We start from the raw sequence: 19193 nt of genomic DNA, 5'->3' as shown, positions 1-19193 counted from the left end.
GGAAACAGACCCTTCAGTTCACCTCGTCCATGCCAACTACATATCTCAAATAAATCTTGCACTATTTGCCAGTATTTGACCCATATCCCTCTGAACCCATCCTAAACACAGACCCATCCTTTCGTATATTGTAATTGTACCAAACTCTATCACTTACCCATGCAGCTCATTCCACACACACACCACCATCTGGGTGAAAACGTTACCCCTGACGTCCCTTCTAAATCTTTTCCAGCTCACCTTAAACCTACACCATCTAATTCTGGGCTCCCCCACCCTGATGAAAACACCATTTCTCGTTACTCCATCTATTTCCCTCCTGGCTTTATAAACCTCAGTAAGGTCATCCCTCAGCCTTCAAATCTCCAGGAAAAAGCCTAATCAGTTTCTCCCTAAAGCTCAAACCTTTCAACCCTGGCAGCATTCTTATAAAACTTTTCTGAACCCTCTCAATAGCAGGGAGATGACAATTGCCTACAATATTCCTAAAGTCGCTTAACCAGTGTACAGCCGCAACAGGACCTCCCAACTACTATATAAAATGCACTGACAAATAAAAACAAGTGTACCAAACGCTTTCTTTACTGTTCTATCTATCTCTGACTCCACTTTCAAGGAACTATGCAACTGCATGCTAGGACTCATTGTTCAGCAATAATCCCCAGGGGCTTACCATTTAGAGTATAAACCCTGCCCTAATTTGATTTCCAAATTGCAGCACCCCACATTTATTCAAATTAAACTCTGTCTACTACTCTTTGGCCCACTGGCCCATCTGATCAAGATCCCATTGTACTCTGAAGTAGTGTCCACTACATTTTCAATTTGGTGAACTTCTAGCTGGAAGTTTTCAAGGTCAATTAATGCCGGTCTAGCAACATTAAAATCCCATATGAATTAAAATGTACGTCTGATTTTCTATTGATCTATTAAACTAATCAGTGCCTTTGATATTGTGGGATATATTTGCAAACCTGTTCATGCATAAATTGAAAGAAAAACCCAAATCACAGTGCAGGTCACAGAATAAAAGATAACGCAGCATTTAAGAAGCAACTGAAGGAGCACTCAAAACGCCAGAGCCTAGTGGCTGTAGACTTCAAGGTAGGTGTGATTAATGTAGTTTTGTTTTTTTGACTGGAATAGGCATGTTGAACTGAAGGTCCTGTTTTCATGCTGAATGACTCTCTGGCCTTAATTTTTGAAAAGAGAAAATTCAGTCTCACAATTTTCTCAGAATGTGAGTATCAAGTGTTGAGGATTACAATCTCCAAGACCACACAGCATCCTGACTTGGATATATATCATTTTCCATTCGCTATCACTTGCTCAGAATCCTGAACCACTCCACAAAATGTATCTGTTAGTGTCCCTGGGTTTTACCATCATATTCTGAATGGAAATTAGACAGGGGCAATAAATGCTGTTCTTGCCAATGAAACTCATCTCAACAGAACAAATAAAAGTAATCTGTCCTATTAAAGTTGTATATTCAGCCCAATCTGTTTACTAATGTAGTTTTAATGAGATTTTAACTTTGTTCTATATCTCTGGCCTTTCTGCAAAACCATGAAACTTTCCTGAGTATTTTCATACTGTCATTTAAAAATTGTATTTGGAAGTTGTACCCATCATTCTGAAAGAAAGAGGCTTCGTGGCCATGTGAATTTTCTCACCATTTTCCGGTATCTAAAGACAAGAGAAATGTAGAAACTTCGAGCAGGAGTAAGTGATTAAAAAAGTCAAACCAAATCCTCCGTGTGATGTGCTCTTGAATGATCTGGTTGTGGCCTCAAATAAACATTCCTGTCCACCCCTTATAACATTAGTGTGTCATTCTTAGTCAAGAATCTGTCTGCCTCTCCCTTAAGAATATTCAACGTTTTCCATCTCCCTCTGGAAAGACTTCTGTAAACACACAATCCTTTGAAACAGTAAAGAAAATAAGTCACCATTGTTTGAGATATTCTCCAGTTTTACAGTCCATCCACTGGTAGTAATCTCTTGCACATATTGAAATATTGTTTCAGCATTCAACTTGAAAAGACTGCTCAGAATATTTTGGGATTAAACAAGACCATGTGTCATTTGTCTAAAGTCCAATAAATCCGGAGCCAGTCTGGTCATGATTTCCTCCGAAGACAAATACTTCTCTCAGGAATCAGTTCAATCAATTATCTCTGTGTGGCTTCCGATTTCATCACATCCACAGCTGTCTCAATGCAGTCTCACCATTACTCTGGAAAACTGTCCAAAAACTGCCCTATTTCTGAAAGCATAATAAAATGTGAGGCTGGATGAACACAGCAGGCCAAGCAGCATCTCAGGAGCACAAAAGCTCACGTTTTGGGATGAAGGGTCTAGGCCCGAAACGTGAGCTTTTGTGCTCCTGAGATGCTGCTTGGCCTGCTGTGTTCATCCAGCCTCACATTTTATTATCTTGGAGTTCTCCAGCATCTGCAGTTCCCATTATCTCTGAGACTATTTCTGAAAGCATTCTGTTTTGGAATGTTTCAGCATTTGCATTGCCTCCCTAAAAACCTGATGTACAAGGAAAGTTTTATTTTCTAACACAGGTTTCTGGTTCCTCGCTACCTCATGTTTGCAACCTCTCATTTGAAATAATACACAGGTTTTCCATTCAAACCTTCAACATGTTTGAACACAGACACATTTTCCCTACTGTGCTTCATACACATAGAACATAGAACATAGAACAGTACAGCACAGAACAGGCCCTTCAGCCCACAATGTTGTGCCGACCATTGATCCTCATGGATGCACCCTCAAATTTCTGTGACCATATGCATGTCCAGCAGTCTCTTAAATGACCCCAATGACCTTGCTTCCACAACTGCTGCTGGCAACGCATTCCATGCTCTCACAACTCTCTGCGTAAAGAACCTGCCTCTGACATCCCCTCTATACTTTCCACCAACCAGCTTAAAACTATGACCCCTCGTGCTAGCCATTTCTGCCCTGGGAGACCAATAGTTCTTTTTTGTTCACGACACAGCAACGTCTCTTTTTAGACTCGTGCTCTTAGTATTTCCCCCTTCTAAGGTTTTCAATGTTTACATTCTTCCATAATACAATCAGAACATATAAATTGCCTGCTTTCGGGGGTGACAATGGCCTCTTGGTATTATCACTGGATTGTTAGTTCAGGGATCTCGGTAATGTTCTGGAGAGCCATGTAAGAATCCCACTACGGCAGGTGATTGAATTTGATTACAACAAATATCTGGAATTAAGAGTCTAATGATGACCACAAATCCATTACCGATTGCTGGGAAAGCCCATTTTTTCACGAATCCCCTTTTGGGTAAGTAACTGCCATTCTTACTTGTTCTGCCTACGTGTGACTCCAGACCGACTCTCAACTGCCCTCTGAGCAATTAGGAATGCGCAATAAATCATGGCCTAACAAGTAACACTGTCATCCTTTGAATGAACAAAAATAAAACAAAGCTCCTTTGGAATTGACAATATAATACTTTTACTCCATATTCAAACTGCCAATTTGTGACAATGCTGACATGTTGTGCAGTCCCATCACCCAATTCCCCCTCTGCAGTGCAGAAAATAATTTTTAAAACTCAAAACAATGGACCCCCCCCTTTACTTCTGATGTAAATGGTCATTTGCCTTTTTGTTATGACATTGACATATTAATTAAGGACTTTCTGTCTGACTGTGACATTTGGATTTTGTTTACTCAAGGCAATTAGACAACAGGAATTAGGAACAAGAATAGGCCGCCTGGTTCACAGGCCTGCTCTGGCAATCAGCAAGACCTGATTCCGTTTTTGTATCCACATTACTGTCTTGCTCCACACACACCAACAAGCCTGCATTAACTGAACCCCTCGACTCCCGCCACCCCAACCTTCACTGAAGTCTGAATGCCAAACGACTTCAGATGGAACAACATTGGAACACAGGAATAAAGAGCAGAAGTAGCAATTCAACCCTTGGAATCCACTGTGATTCTTAATATGATCAAAGCTAATCTTATCCTGCCTCAGTTCAACCTTCCTGCCTCATCCCCACAGCCCTTTGTCCCACTTTTCATTAGAAACCCATTTCTTTGTTTGTTGAAACTGTTGATTGACTTTGCCTCCACTACACTCTGGGGCAGTAAGTTCCACATTCACAACACTCTGAGAGAAGTAGTTTCATCTTATGTCAATTTTATGTCATTCTGTATCTCTGACAACTTGTTCAAGGCAAGTTGGTCCCATAAGAGGACATGTTGCCAATCTCCACATTATCAACATCCTTCAGCATTTCATGTGCCTTAATCAGATCCTCCCTTATTCTTTTGTACTCCATCGATGTATAAGCCCAAGCTATTCAACCTCTCCGCATATGACAACCCTTTCATCCCTGGAATCAAAGTGCTAAACCTCTTCTGAACTGACCCCAGTGCCAACCACATCCTTCATAAGTAAGGAGACCAAAACAGGACACAATACTCCAGGCGTGGCCTCGACAAAGCCTGATTATAACAACCCTTTTTCGTTTTATAATGCAGTTCTTTGGCAATAAATGCAAGGGATTCATTTGACTTTCTTATTGTATACTGCACCTGCACACCTCCTTTGACATTCATACACAGAGAAACCTAAATTCTTCATCATTCACACACTTTGAATCTGCTTCCACTTAACGAAGAATTTATCCTTTAATTTTCTGTCCAAAATAGAACACCTTGCACTTATCCACATAAACCTCCATCTGCCAAATTCTGGCCCATTCTCCTAAACTCTCAATATTCATCTGAAACAAAAACAAAGCTGCTGGAAAAGCTCTGCAGATCTGGCAGCATCAATGGAAGAGAAAACACAGTTAACATTTTGTGTCTGCTGACCCTTCCTCCAAACCATTCTGAGGAAGAGTCACCGGAACCGAAAGGTTAACTCTGTTTGCTCCACCATAGGTACTGCCAGGTCCGCTGAGTTTTTCCAGCAACTTTGTTTTGCCTCCTGATTTACAGCATCCACAGTTCTTTTCTTTCTTTTTACTTAATATTCATCTGGAAACTCTTTGTCTCCCCATCACAGCCTGCATAACCAACTCTTTAAATGTCATTTGGGAATTTTGCTATATTACATTCTGTTTCTGGTTCCCAAAAATGAAAATTACAGCATCTTGCTCGCTTCAGAACACCATGCAGAGAAGATCCCATTTAACCTGCTGCTCTAGAACATAGATCATAGAACACTACAGTGCAGTACAGGCCCTTTGGCCCTCGATGTTGCGCCGACCTGTAAAACCAAACTGAAGCCCATCTAACCTGTTCTACTGCATTATTATCCATATGTTTATCCAATTACCATTTAAATGTCCTTAGACTTGGTGAGTCTACTGCTTTCGCAGGCCGGACGTTCCACATCCTTCCTACTCCCTGAGTAAAGAACCTACCTCTGACATCTGTCACATATCTATCACCCCTCAGTTTAAAACTATGTCCCCTCGTGCTAACCATCTCCATGCGAGGATAAAGGCTCTCACTGTCCACCCTATCTAATCCCCTGATTATCTTGTATATCTCTATTAGGTCACCTCTTAACCTTCTTTTCTAGCATGCAAACAGCTTCAAGTCCCTCAGTCTTTTGTCGTTATGCCTCCCCTCCATACCAGGCAACACCCCGCTAAAACACCTCTGCACACTTTCCAATGCTTCCACATCCTTCCTATAATGTGGCGACCAGAATTGTGTGCAATACTTCAAGTGCGGCTGCACCAGAGTTTTGTACAGCTGCAGCATGACCTCATGGCTCCAAAACTCAATCTACTAACAATCAAACCTAACACCCTGTACTTCACTCCCCTATCAACCTGGGTGGCAACTTCCTGGGATCTGGGCACATGGACACCGCGATCTCTCAGCTCATTCACACTACCAAGAATCTTACCATTAGGCAAGTACTCTGTGTTCCTGTTACTCCTTCCAAAGTGAATCATGTCACACTTATCTGCATTAAACTCGATTTGCCACCTCTCAGCCTATCTCTGCTGCTTACCTATGTCCCTCTGTAACCTGCAACATCCTTCTGCACTATCCATAACTCCACCAACTTTAGTGTTAACCGCAAATTTACCCCATCTGTCTATGCCCTCATCAAGTTCATTTATAAAAGCGACAAACAGCATTGGCCCTAAAACAGCTGCTCACAGCACACCACTATTAGCTAAACTCCAGGATGTACATTTCCCATCAACCACCACCCTCTGTCTTCTTAAAGCTATCCAATTTATGATCCAAACTGGTAAATCACCCTCAATCCCATGCCTCAGTATTTTCTGCAATAGCCTACTGTGAGGAACCTGATCAAAAGCCTCACTGAAATCCATATACGCCGTATCAACTGCTTTATCCTCATCCACCTGTTCGGTCACTTTCTCAAGGAACTCAATAAGGTTTTGAGGCACGACCTACCCTTCACACAACCGTGTTGACTACCCCTAATCAAATTATTCCTTTCTGGATTATTATAAATCCTATCTCTTGTAATCCTTTCCAACACTTTACCCACAACCAAAGTAAGGCTCACTGGTCTATAATTACCAGGGTTGTCTCTACTTCCCTTCTTGAACAACATTTGCTATCCTCCAATCTTCTGGCACTATTTCTGAAGATAATTACGACACAAAAATCAAAGCCAAAGGCTCTGCAATCTCCTCCCTAGCTTCCCAGAGAATCCTAGAATACATCCCATCGGTCCCAGGGGACTTATCTATTTTCACACTTTCCAGGGTTGCTGACATCTCCTCCTTGTGAACCTAAGTGCTGTCTCGTCTCTTAGCCTGTATCTCAGTATTCCCCCAACAACATTGTCCTTTTCCTGTGTGAATACTGATGAAAAGTATTTATTTAGCCCCTCTCCTTTCTCTTTGCACTCTACGCACAACCTTCCCACTGCTGTCCTTGACTGGCCCTAATCTTACTCTAGTCATTCTTTTATTCCTGAAACACCTATAGAAAGCTTTAGAGACTTCCTTGATCCTAACTGCCAAAGACTTCACATGTCCCCTCCTGGCTCTTCTGAGCTCTCTCTTCAGGCCCTTCCTGGCGAACTTGTAATTCTCAAGTGCCCTAACTGAGACTTCATGCCTCACCTTTACATAAACCTCCCTCTTCCACTTGACAAGAGATTCAACTTCTCTGCATGAAAGGTTCATGTTGATTAAGGACACACAGTAGCTGTTCCTTGAACAAGCTCCACATTTCAATTGTGCCCAACCTCTGCGGTTTCCTTCTCCATCCTATGCATCCTAAATCTTGCCTCATCACCTCATAATTCCCTTTCCCCAGCTATAACTCTTGCCCTGCGGTATATACCTGTTCCTTTCCATCGCTAAAGTAAAAATAACCAAACTGTGGTCACTATTACCAAAGTACACATCCACCTCCAAATCTACCACCTGGCCTGGTTCATTAACCAGAACCAAATCCGAAGTGGCCTCACCTCTTGTTGGCGTATCCGTCCTGCACACATTGGATAACAACTGACCCACCTGAAGTGTTTTACCTGTTGTGTTTCCAGTAAATATTTGGAAAGTTAAAGCCCCCCTATCAACTAACCTGTTACCTTCGCTCCAATCCAGAATTATCTTGGCAATCCTTTCCTCTACATCTCTGGAACTTCTGAAGCCTATAGAAAACTCCGAACAGGGTGACCGCTCCTTCCCTGTTTCTAACCTCAGCCCATACTACCTCAGTAGATGAGTCCTCACCAAACGTCCTTCCTGCCACCGTAATACTGCTCTTGACTAACAATACCACACCTCCCCCTCATTTCCCACCTTCCCTGATCTTAGTGAAACATCTAAACCCCGGACCTGCAACAACCATTCCCGTCCTTGTTCGATCCAAGTCTCCAAAATGGCCACAATATCAAAGTTCCAGGTACCAACCCATGTTGCAAGTTCACCCACCTTATTCCGGGTGCTCCTGGCGTTGAAGTAGACACACTTCAAGCCACCTTTCTGCCTGACAGCACACTCCAGTGACCTTGAAACCTTATTTATGACTTCGCTACTCCCAACCTCCTGTACACTGTGTCTACAATTCATGTTCCCATCCCCCTGCTGAATTAGTTTAAACCCTCCTGAAGAGCAATAGTAAATTTCCTCCCCAGGACATTGGTACCCCTCTGGTTCAGGTGTAGACCATCCTGTTTATAGCGGCACTGCCTACCCCAGAATGAGCCCCAATAATCCGGGTATCTTAATCCCTTCCTCCTGCACCATTCCTGCAGCCAAGGGTTCAACTGCTCTTGCTCCCTATTCCTCACCTCGCTAGCATGTGGCATGGATATCAACTCAGAGATAACGGCTCTGTTTGTTCTAGCTCTAAGTTTCCACTCTAACTCCCTTAATTTCTGCCTCACATCCCCGTCTCTTTTCCTACCCATGTCATAGGTACCTATGTGGACCACGACTTGGGGCTTCTCCCCCCACCACTTTAGGATCCCGAAAATAGAACCCAAGACATCATGGGCCCTGGTACCTGGGAGGCAACACACCAACCGCGAGTCTCTCTCTTCACGAGAATCTCCTATCTTCCCCCCTAACTATGGAGTCCCCAATGACTAATGCTCTCCCCTTCTCCCTCCTTCCGTTCTGAGCACCAGGGGCAGACTCTGCGCCCGAGACCTGTACCCTATGACTTACTCCTGGTCAGTCATCCCCCCAACAGTATCCAAAACAGTATACTTGTTATTGAGGGGGATGGCCACGGTGGATCCCTGCACTGTCTGCCTGTTCCCTTTCTGTCCCCTGACTGTAATCCATCTACCTTTGTCCTGTACCTGCGGTGTAACTACCTCCCTGTAACTCTCACTTACCCCTTCAGCCTCCCAAACGCTTCGAAGTTCATCCAGCTCCAGCTCCAGTTTCCTAATGCAGTTCCTGAGGACCGGGAGTTGGATGCACTGCCTGCAGATGAAGTCAGTGGGGTCACTAGTAGTGACTCTTACCTCTCCTATCTTACAGGAGGAACATGCAACTGCCCTGGCACCCGTTCCTCGGTTCCAAATTCACACACAGATGATTGCAAAAAAAAAGAAGCAATCCTACCAGATCAGTGCTCAGATCCTTTTTTTGATGCGAGGCGGAGGATGGGTGGGAGACACCACTGAAGTAGTGTTTTGGGGAAAGCAACCGCCCAAATATATGACCTCACTGACCTTCCTGTGTGCGCTCTGGCTCGTGCTGCTGCTGCTGAAAACAAGAGGGTGGCTGCTGCATGAGGTGCGTTTTTATAGCACGGCCACCAAAAAAACGAGCTTACCTTCCCGTCGGTGCTCTGGCTCACGCTGCTGCCGCTGAAACCAGGTTTTGCTTCCTGAATAACTTATCCCCGCCAGCTGACAATATTTTCCCAAAATCTCTTGCACCATGCTCAGAGATGAGGAATTCCCGTTTGGGGGACAGAATCCCAAGGCCGAGAATGTTCTCTTTGGAGCAAAACAGGAGATTTTTGGGGCTGTATGTAATGAGGTGGTTGGGTGGGTGTGGGGATGGGCCGGTTGATCATCGGGATAAACTGTACCAATGACAAGATTTAGTTGCCAGAGGACTGGGATTGAAGATATTTCATGAAAAATAGCAGTTATTCAGAATAATCGCACAGAATACTGCAGAAACTCAACAAGCCCAGCTGTATCGGTGGGAAGAGAAACAGAGCTAAGGTTTTGAGTACAGTTAGATTCTTGTTCAGAATACGTCTTTCCTGAACGTCAATACACTGGCAGACCTGAGAAAACGTGAGTTTGTTGGCATCAAGAAGTCATTTAAAATGAGTTGCAGAAATGCACTTGGCAGAATTCAAAACTACACGGGGAAACCCCAATGAATTTCAAATCTATTGCTTTTACAAATCAACCACAACTACAGGCAACACCGCAACCTTTAACATGCCTTATGGAATGTTCTGACGGGAATGGCGAGTACTCGATTTGAGATGTCTGTGCTACTACCCGAATATTTAACATCACCCTGCACTTGATCAGAACAGAACAGGCTGTTGGGGGAGTGAATTAAACTAAACACATTGTAAGAGAGTGTGAATGGAAAGGATTAACTTCCATGAGCAGAAAGTTTAATTATCAGAGTGGCGGGTCGAGAAAGAATTATGTCCTTGTATTTTTATCGTACCTTTCACGACCTAAATCATAGCCAATGCCGTATATTTGGATAAGATTCCTCTTTGGCAAATCTAACGTGCAAAGCAGGACAGTTGCTTTAACTAGAGGTCTCAAAACAAAATGTTTTCAGCACTTACAGTTGACACTGGAGATGTCGGTGAGTTCACACCAAACTTTGGAGGCTTGTTGTGCTCTGATTTATACCGGGTGTGTTATCTCAGGGAAACGAGTTGCCCGTTTAAATCAGAGATAAGGTGGATGTTCTCACGCTCAGGCAGAAGCAAATCTGTGGATTTCTTGAAAACAGAGGCTGTCAATGCTAGGTATATTCAAGGCTGAGACAGACAGGCATTTAGTCATTTCAGGAGTCAAGTCGATTGTGGGGAAAAACCTACCTGGTTTACTAATATTTTTGAGAGAAGCAAACAGCCATCCATGGCTTATATGTGACTCCAGACCCACAGCAATGTGGTTGACTCTTTACTGCCCTCTCTGGCAATTTGCAATGGGTGAAAATTGCTGGTTTCGCCAAACATTGCCCTCATCCTGTGTACGAATAAAGGATCTGCAGTTCATGCTATCTCCTGTTAACAGCAACTTTTCCGCAATACATCTCCTGAACAACATCAGATTATCATAGCCCCGCGTTCTCCACTTTGAAACCCAGGGCGATAATATGAATCATTTCGAAACTTGGAGAGAGAAACTTCACTGGTGAAGGTGCTACTGGTGTAGGAACAGGTGTGGGAGTGTGTACAAGTCAGGTCGCACCGATTAGTGTCAGTAAACTGGTTGGCATTCAGTGTTTGCATCACTCAGGCGTGGCTACAATTCCCAGTCGGGAAATGACGATTTATATCTCTTCCTGTTAACTCTAGGAATAAAAATGAATTTCTGGCTATGCAGAGAACACACGCCCTGAAACTCCCAGAGTCAATCCAATGAGAGTTTGCCCTCACGTTGAAGGATAATGGCAGCAGATGCACGGGAATACGACCACCACAAACTCCCCTCCAAGTTTCTCACCATCCTGAGTTTGAACTATGCCGCTGTTCCTTCAGTGTCACTGCTTCTAAATCCTGGAACTCCCTTCCTCATGGAATCAAAGCTGTACCTACATGCCAAGGAGTTTGAGTATTCAAGAAAGTAACTCGTCACCTCCATCTGTGGGATAATTGGGAATGGGCAATAAATCCAATCCCACTGAATGAAGTCCTATCCCAGGCATCCGTGTTCCAATTGGAGTTTCTAACTGAGCACCTATATTCGGTCAGGAACACGTTCAGAAGCAAAGTGTAGGAGTAAAGCAAAAGTGAAAGGCAGTGATGGCTGGGGGTGCGGGGGCATGAGGCAGGAAGTGAGTGTGGAGCTATTGGTACAAGGCTCAATGTTGGTTCCAATGGGTCAGGCTTGACAGCTGCTCAATTAACCAAAATGTACCTCTTCCTCTTGTTAGGTTCCCTCAGTGTGTGTTACTGTTGTTAAAGGGCCCCGAGAAGATGAGCCCATGCTCTTTATCCAGTCAGCTTAAACAGGTGAAAATGTCAGTTTTAAACCAAAGCAGGAGGAGATTGTTTCTTTCCGTGTATTTTCACAGGATAATATTCAGCTGTGAACGGTCCATGTTTGAAAAGTGGGGTTAGATTGAAATTCTCACTGAGTAACACTGATACAGGAAAGTTCCCCAAGTTACTGTGAAAGCGTGGGTAAGGAAATGCCCTAATCGTTGGGTAAAAAAGTGTGTAGTAAACAGGCGAACTTGAGTTAAAATCCCAGCGGTGCCTGAGCTTTCCATTGAAGATTCCTCGTTTCAACTTCTCTGAAATGCCATACTATTAATCTCAACCGTAAAGTTATTTTTGCCCCTTTATTTGTTCATGGAATAAGGGTGGCACAGGCTTAGGCATTTAGCCAATCAGCCATTGCTAATTAGCCACCATGACTTCTGTGGGTCTGGAGTCAGATGTAGGCACGATCAGGTAAGGATAAAAGATGCCAAAAGGATATAAGGGAACCAAATGGGTTTTGGTTCCCCTGACGATGGATTTATGATCATCATTATATTTTTAATTCCTGATATTTGATTAATTCAAATGCCCTCCTGTTCTGAGGGTGATATTTGTACCTAGGTCTCCAGACACTACGTGGCTTTCTGAATAAATAGTCCAGCGATAATACCACTGGGCTGTTAGTTGCCTTTTGGTGGAGAGAACTGAGCATGGTTCCTCGGCTTGAATGCAGACAGTTATCATTTGGTGCTGGTATTCCTGTCGCCTGTTTTCTCCCCACCAGGGAATGGTTTCCTGCTAACAAATAATTCATCCTGAGGTTTGGTAAGAATAACAAGGTAAGGCAGAATAATCTGCAGACTTACTGTGGAATATTGTGGCAGTGAGACGGACACCATGAACTGATCACTCTCACTCTCTGCTGTCACCATTCACTCATTTTACACCCACAGTAAAAACAAAACATCACCGTAATCGTATAATTGTGGCATTTTGTTTCTTTATGGTGGATTAGGAATTCTATTTAGAAGTCTAAACACCCATCATGTTTTGAGGGAATAAATGTCTCCTTGCCTCAGTCCCTAAGTGACCGAAACACTATTTGGAGAATGTGAGCCCAGTTCCAGGCTTTACACTCGGGGTGGGAGTGGTGCTTGTGGTGAGGAAGCCTCTCAGCAGCTCCACTCTCAAACACTCCCCGATTTTCAGACTTTTCAAAGAGCAGCAATGGGAAATGAGGGATATAGACGGACAGAGAGTAGGAGAAAATAAAAGGGGGTGAGGTGAATACCCAGACACAAAGAGAGACAAATAGAGACGCATATTGAGGTAGAGCCTAAAAGGGCCAATTCTCCATTCGACACCGCTGCTAACTAACTGAAAGGAAAAGGCAAAAAGAACCATTTAAGCAGAGCCTTTCACCACCTGAGGGTGAAGGAAGCAGCATAACAACGGGTTAAAGTTGTAAAGTTGACGACGGGAAACTAATGCGATATTTTGATAAATATACTGATTCGACAGATAAAACTGGTAATTTCCCTGCATTATAATATGGAAGGGCATAACTGACTTGGTTCTGATGGACATTCAATGGATCTGAAACGTTAACCCTGTGTCTCTCCACAGATGCTGCCAGGCCTGCTGGGTTTCTCTGTCAATTCCCGTTTCTGTCAATTCCCAGCATCTGCAGTTCTTTGTTTCATGTTAGCTTGAATATCGTTTGGGACACAGTTAGTTACCTCACAGCCCCTTTCCTTCTCCTCATAGGGGAGGTGATACAATCCATGCAATCGATTGTTGGAAGAACCCATCTGGGTCACTAATGTCCTTTTGGGAAGGAAAATACCACCCTTACCTGGTCTGGCTTACATGTGACTCCAGACACACAGCAATGTGGTTGATTGAATTAATGCTGCTGAGCCAGTGGTGCCAGTCAATGAATAAAATTACAATTAGTCAGCAAAGCTGTCATCAATAAAAGCTAGGAGGGAGGATCTTCCACTCAACAGTTCAAACCAGGGTCGTGGTTCCAAAAGCACCAAATCCGAACCACCAGAGAACCAGAGAATACATTGGAGGTGCTTGCATCATTTCTCAACGACAGTTTTTGCCTTTCCGTTTTTGATCCTTTTGATGACAGGTCAGTTTCTCCCTGTCTTCGAGTTTTTATCACGTGGAAAGAGACTATCTGGGCCATTGAATTGGTGCGTGTCATCAGGCATCTATCTATTCTAATCTCAGTTTCCAGCACTTGGCCCATGTACCTCTGATGTATCAGGGACAAATATCAATGAGATTAATGCTGTAATCTACAAACGGGACTGAGGCTTTGTGACAGTAAAACTGTGTTACAGCCGACGTATGGAACTCATCCTCACGTTTAGCCACAGAGGGAGATGCACAGACACACCCCTCAGGACGACACTGACTCCAGGTGCTTCACGTTCACTCTCTGTCCCCACACATGTTTCGCCGACAACAGGCAGATTGACATGGAACACAAGCAAGTTCTCCAGGCCATGAAGCCTGTTGTTGTGAGCTCGGAATTGAAACTAACAGAGAGCTGAAAAAGGTTGCCAACACAGCTCATGCGCAACTTCCAATTTCATACTTTAGCTTCTGGGAATCTGGCTGCAAAATCACCTGCTGTACGTTCCAACTTCAGGTGAAGGTGTCACCTTGCTGGTATTGAAAATGGACCAACTATGCTCGAGCCAGGCAGGAGTCAGACGTACAACCTGATCCGAAGTCAGATGCGTTATCCATTACGCCACTGGCCCACAGTGGGCACCTGACTTCTTGTTGAGTTGAGATGTTTACAAGGACCAGGGTGGAAATGTGATACAGGAGTTGAGCACCAGCAAAGGCAATCTCTGTCACTGCTTCACTTCAATGGGCATCACTTTGGGAAACAGTAAATTTCACTTGCAAAAGAAACAAATTTATCCTTAGGTGCCTGCTTCACAGTCACCTCTTTATCCATGAAGGCTTGCCATCATTTTATTCAGTTCCTGTGCTAGTTTATGAACCAATCCAATGAAACGTAATTTCCGACAATTATTAATGCTAAACCTTCATCAGTGAAGTGGATGCATATGATATATTTGCAGGAAACACCTTTTGGGAACATAGACTGAAATCGATTTCATAAAGAATCACCCCCTGGCTCTCCTGAACATTAAAAAAAACAGAGGCAACAATGGCTGATGCAGAATTCAAGCCAGCAGCTTCTCTCATTTCTAACAGCCAGCTGGTGTGAGATGCAGACCAGAAGACCAATGATGCTGTCTGCTGCTGGGCAACTTAACAATAAATGAGGTGTCAATCATGCAGTGATAGTCTCCCTACCTCGGATGTAGGAGACAGAGTTCAAGTTTTATCTGCTCCGGAAGTATATAATAACATATCTGAAAAAGTTGCTGAAAAAAAATCTATTCCCCGTTGCTTCAATTAACATCTTCTCATTCTGTCACCATTCTGCTGGGATAGAGCTCTCTCCATTGGCAAATGCATTCAACGATTGGGCCACAGGCAGGCAGTGCTGAGGGGTGGTATACACTTTGTCGCTGTCTCTCAAATGCTGGAAGAGGGAAGGAGCAGAAGGGGTGGAATCAGACTTGTGCAGCAAATTGTAAAGGTGATTTGGAACTTTCATCAAATGACATTTATCAGAGGCAGACAGAAAGATGGAGGGCTGCTGGGAAAGATAGAAGTCAAAACTCGAGATTAATCTCTACAGCAACTTAAAATGTGATCTTTCTAGGATGTTTGAGTGAACGATTTCTAAACTTAAAGCAATTATCGAGTCCGAGAGATATTCAGCACAGAAACAGTGTTTTTGGTCATTCTCGCCCATACCGATCAGATTTCCAAAATTTATCTCGTCCTTTTTGCCACCATTTGGCCCATATCCCGCTAAACCCTTCCTGTACATGTATCCATGCCGACGCTTTTTATATGTTGTATTTATACCAGCCTACACCATTTCCTGTGTCAGTTCAATCCATGCACACACCATCCTGCGTGTCAAAACATTACCCCTTTAAAATCTTTCCCCTCAAACCATAAACCTATAACCTAAAGTTTGGACTCCACTACCCTGGGAAAAAGACCTGATCACTACCCCTCATGATTTTATTAACTTCGATAAGGTCACCCCTCAGCCTCCAACACTCCAGTGTAAAGAGCCCGATTTTATTCAGCCTCTCCTTCTGGATCATCTGCTCCAGCCCTGGCAGCTTCTCTGTAAACCCTTTCACCTTTCCTTGAGCAGGGAGAGGAGGATTGAATGCAGTTTGCGAGGTTTCGTCTGTGTGTATTAACGTGGTTAATGTATGCAGAGAGGATGAACACATCCGCTTTATCCCGCCAGTTTAAATTGTGAAAATATCGGTTTTAAAGCAGTGTAAGACGAGACTGTATCTTTCTGTGCATTGTCACTGGAAATGTTCAGCTGTGAACGATCTGTCTTTAAAAAAACGGTGTTTGACTTAAATTCTCACTGATTAACTGTGAGATAGAAAACAAGTTTCTGTGTTCGGGTGTTTAAGTTCATGAACATATGGATTGGAGCTGAAGCAGCTTGTGTGGTGCTGAAGCAGCTTGTGTGGTGCTGTGGCTTAGTTGGCTAATGTGCCTTTCTAACAATCAGCATAGGGGTGGTTTGAGTCCTACAGGTGCCTATGCTTAGATTGACAGTATCTTGTTTAAACCTCTTGTAAATAGTGCCAGTTGCTTGGTTCCTGAAAGCTGAAGTGGCTTGCTTCTTGTGTTTAAACTCAATGCATTATTATTCCTCTGCTCCCACTCCAGTTACCTGAGCTTAACACAACTGGCTGTTTTGTTTGTTGCTGTTTTGTGAACTGTAACAATTAACTATTGTCAGCCACTCAGAGAGAGAAATTTTGATAAATATCCCGATTTGACAGATAAACCTGATCACTTTGTCGAAGATGACATGATTGAAATGCATAACTAATCTAGTTCCAATTAACAATCTGTGGACCTGAAAGGTTACCTCTCTTCTGCTCCACAGATGCTGCCAGGCCTGCTGAACTTCTCAGTCAATTCCTGTTTCTCTTTCAGACTTTCAGCATCTGCAGTTCATTGACTTCTGTTAACTTGAATAATTTCTGGGACAAACCAGCCCATCTACCAGCTCCAGAGCTTCTTTCCTGCTCCTGAAAATCAGGCATCACAATAAACGAGCAGAATAGAGCTCCCATTCCCTGACCGAAAACGGAACCCAGCCTGCAGCGGTGAAAGCACCAAATCCTAACCACTGCACCACCAGGAAGGGCACTTGAGACTCTTGTATCTTTTCTCACCGACACTGCTTCTGACTTTTTATTTTGTACCATTTTGGCTGCAGATCAGTTTTTCCCTTTCACCAAAATTCCATTTGCGTTTTTAATTCCCTGCTGCACCTGCAATCCTACTTTTAGTGATTCATGCACAAGGGCACCAAAGTCCCTCTGCACAGCAGCATGCTGCATTTTTTTTATCATTTAAAACATAGTCCATTTTGCGTTATTCCTACCAAAATAGATGACCTCACACTTATCAACATTGTACTCCATCTGCCAGGCCTTTGCTCCCTCACTTAGACTATCTATATCCCTCTGCAGATGTTTCGTGTCTTCTGCACACTTTGCCCTATACTCGTCTTAGTGTCATCTGCAAATTTTGACACACCATGCTTAGTCCCCAATTCCAAACCATCTGTGTAAATTGCAAACAATTGTGGTCCCAGCACTGATCCCTGAGGCACACCACTAGCCACTGAACACCAATGAGAAAAACATGCATTTACCCCTACTCTTTGTTTTCTACTTGTCAACCAATCCTCTATCCAAGCCAATACATTACCTGTAATATGGTGCAACTTTATCTGATGTAGCAGCCTTTGATGTGGCACCTTGTCACTTGTCTTCTGGAAATCAAAATACACCACATCCACAGGTACCCCATTGTCCACATAGCAGATAATGTCCTCAAAGAAATTCACCAAATTAATTCAGCAAGACCTACCCTTCATGAACTCACGAACACCAGTGGGACAATTTATATCCAGATGTCTTGCTATTTCTTCCTTGAACATAGATTCAATCATTTTCCCCAGTGCCGAAGTTAAGCTAACTAGACCAAAGTTACCGGCTTTTTGCCTATTTCCTTTTTTAAACAGTGACGTCACATTGGCTGTTATCAATCTGCAGGATCAACCCCAGAGTCCAGTGAATATTGGTAAATAATTACTACTGCATTTGCTATGTCCTCCATCGCCCCTTTTAGTATCCTGGGATGCAGTTAATCAGGGCCAAGAGACCCCCATGTCCACTGTTCGTCCCGTTACCTTGCCCAGCACTGCCTCCTTAGTGATAGTGATAATCTCTATCACAATCAATGAGAGTTTCACATCAGAGGTGAATTAAATGGGAAGAAACATTGAAATACATTACCTCCATTAGCTCAGAAACAGTACTACAAAAATGCTCTTTATTGAAACATACAGGTGTTATTGGCGATGTAACGGATTGGATGCAGAAAGGTTCGATCCCTCCTGGGACCGTCTGGGAACCGAGTGTCTAATATCAGAATGGAGGTTGCACATTTAAGGCAGAGTCGAGGTGAAGTTTATTCTCTCAGATGGTTGTGAATCAGTGGATTCTTTTACAGAAGAGGATTGTCAGAGCTGGCCCACAAAGTACATTTAAGGCTGAGGTTGAAAGATTTTTAGCAACAAGGGTATCAATGGTTATCGGGAAATCCAAGAAAGTGCAGGTCAGGATTATCAGGTCAGGATTATCCGCTCATTTAATAGCAGAGCAGACTTGATGGGCTGAGCTGTCTCCTTCTCCTCCAAAACTGCATTATGTTAATATAAAGCTGCAAAACTGACCGGAGCAAATTTTGCTTTAAAACAGGTAGATCCCATCGGGACACTGAACCTCAGTGATATTTACAAAGGACAACAAACAAAGGGGCAGTCATTGTCAGAAGTGGGATTTGAACCCACGCCTCTAGGTGGAGACGAGAGCACCCGGCTTTACAGTGGAAGGAGTCTATTCTTTGAGTCTGGCACCTTAGACCACTCGGCCATCCTGACACACCTTAGCGGCTCCAGAGCGATCTGTATACCAGGGTAAACAGGAAAAGCCAGTCTTCAGCACCCACACTGAGCCTGGCTCCATTAGGCCCACAGTCACCTCTCACAAACCACCATTGCCCTTCACTTTTCCCAACCTCCCCCTTGTTCTTGTCTGAAACAAATTGCACGTCAGGCAATTGTAGCTGACATTGCCGATGTAGAACTGTAATGTAGATTGAACTGATACCGCCTTTTCTATGACATAATTCTGCTTCAAAGATCAGTCAATATTTCATAGTTACTATTGCAAATAATAACCATGAACATGCAATGGCAGTGAAGGCACTGAATCCTAATCAGCAGACTGCAAGGGAAGAGGTATATCTCTACCACCCTGGTCACTGCCTGATTCAGCATTGTGTCTCATCCTTCTGCACATGA

At 43.5% G+C, this 19193-nt stretch overlaps 1 non-coding gene across 1 annotated transcript; it reads right to left on the bottom strand.

Moving 5' to 3' along the window:
* Nucleotides 1–18655: 18655 nt before the first annotated feature.
* On the bottom strand, nucleotides 18656–18770 carry trnal-caa (transfer RNA leucine (anticodon CAA)). The gene is made up of 2 exons: nucleotides 18733–18770; nucleotides 18656–18690 (listed from the first exon to the last, which is right to left on the bottom strand). It is a non-coding gene; the product is annotated as a tRNA-Leu (tRNA).
* Nucleotides 18771–19193: the final 423 nt, after the last annotated feature.

This window comes from Stegostoma tigrinum, chromosome 11 (assembly GCF_030684315.1).
Source record: "Stegostoma tigrinum isolate sSteTig4 chromosome 11, sSteTig4.hap1, whole genome shotgun sequence".
NCBI classification, from domain to species: Eukaryota; Metazoa; Chordata; class Chondrichthyes; order Orectolobiformes; family Stegostomatidae; genus Stegostoma; species Stegostoma tigrinum.
This window is presented reverse-complemented; position numbering and strand designations above follow the sequence as displayed.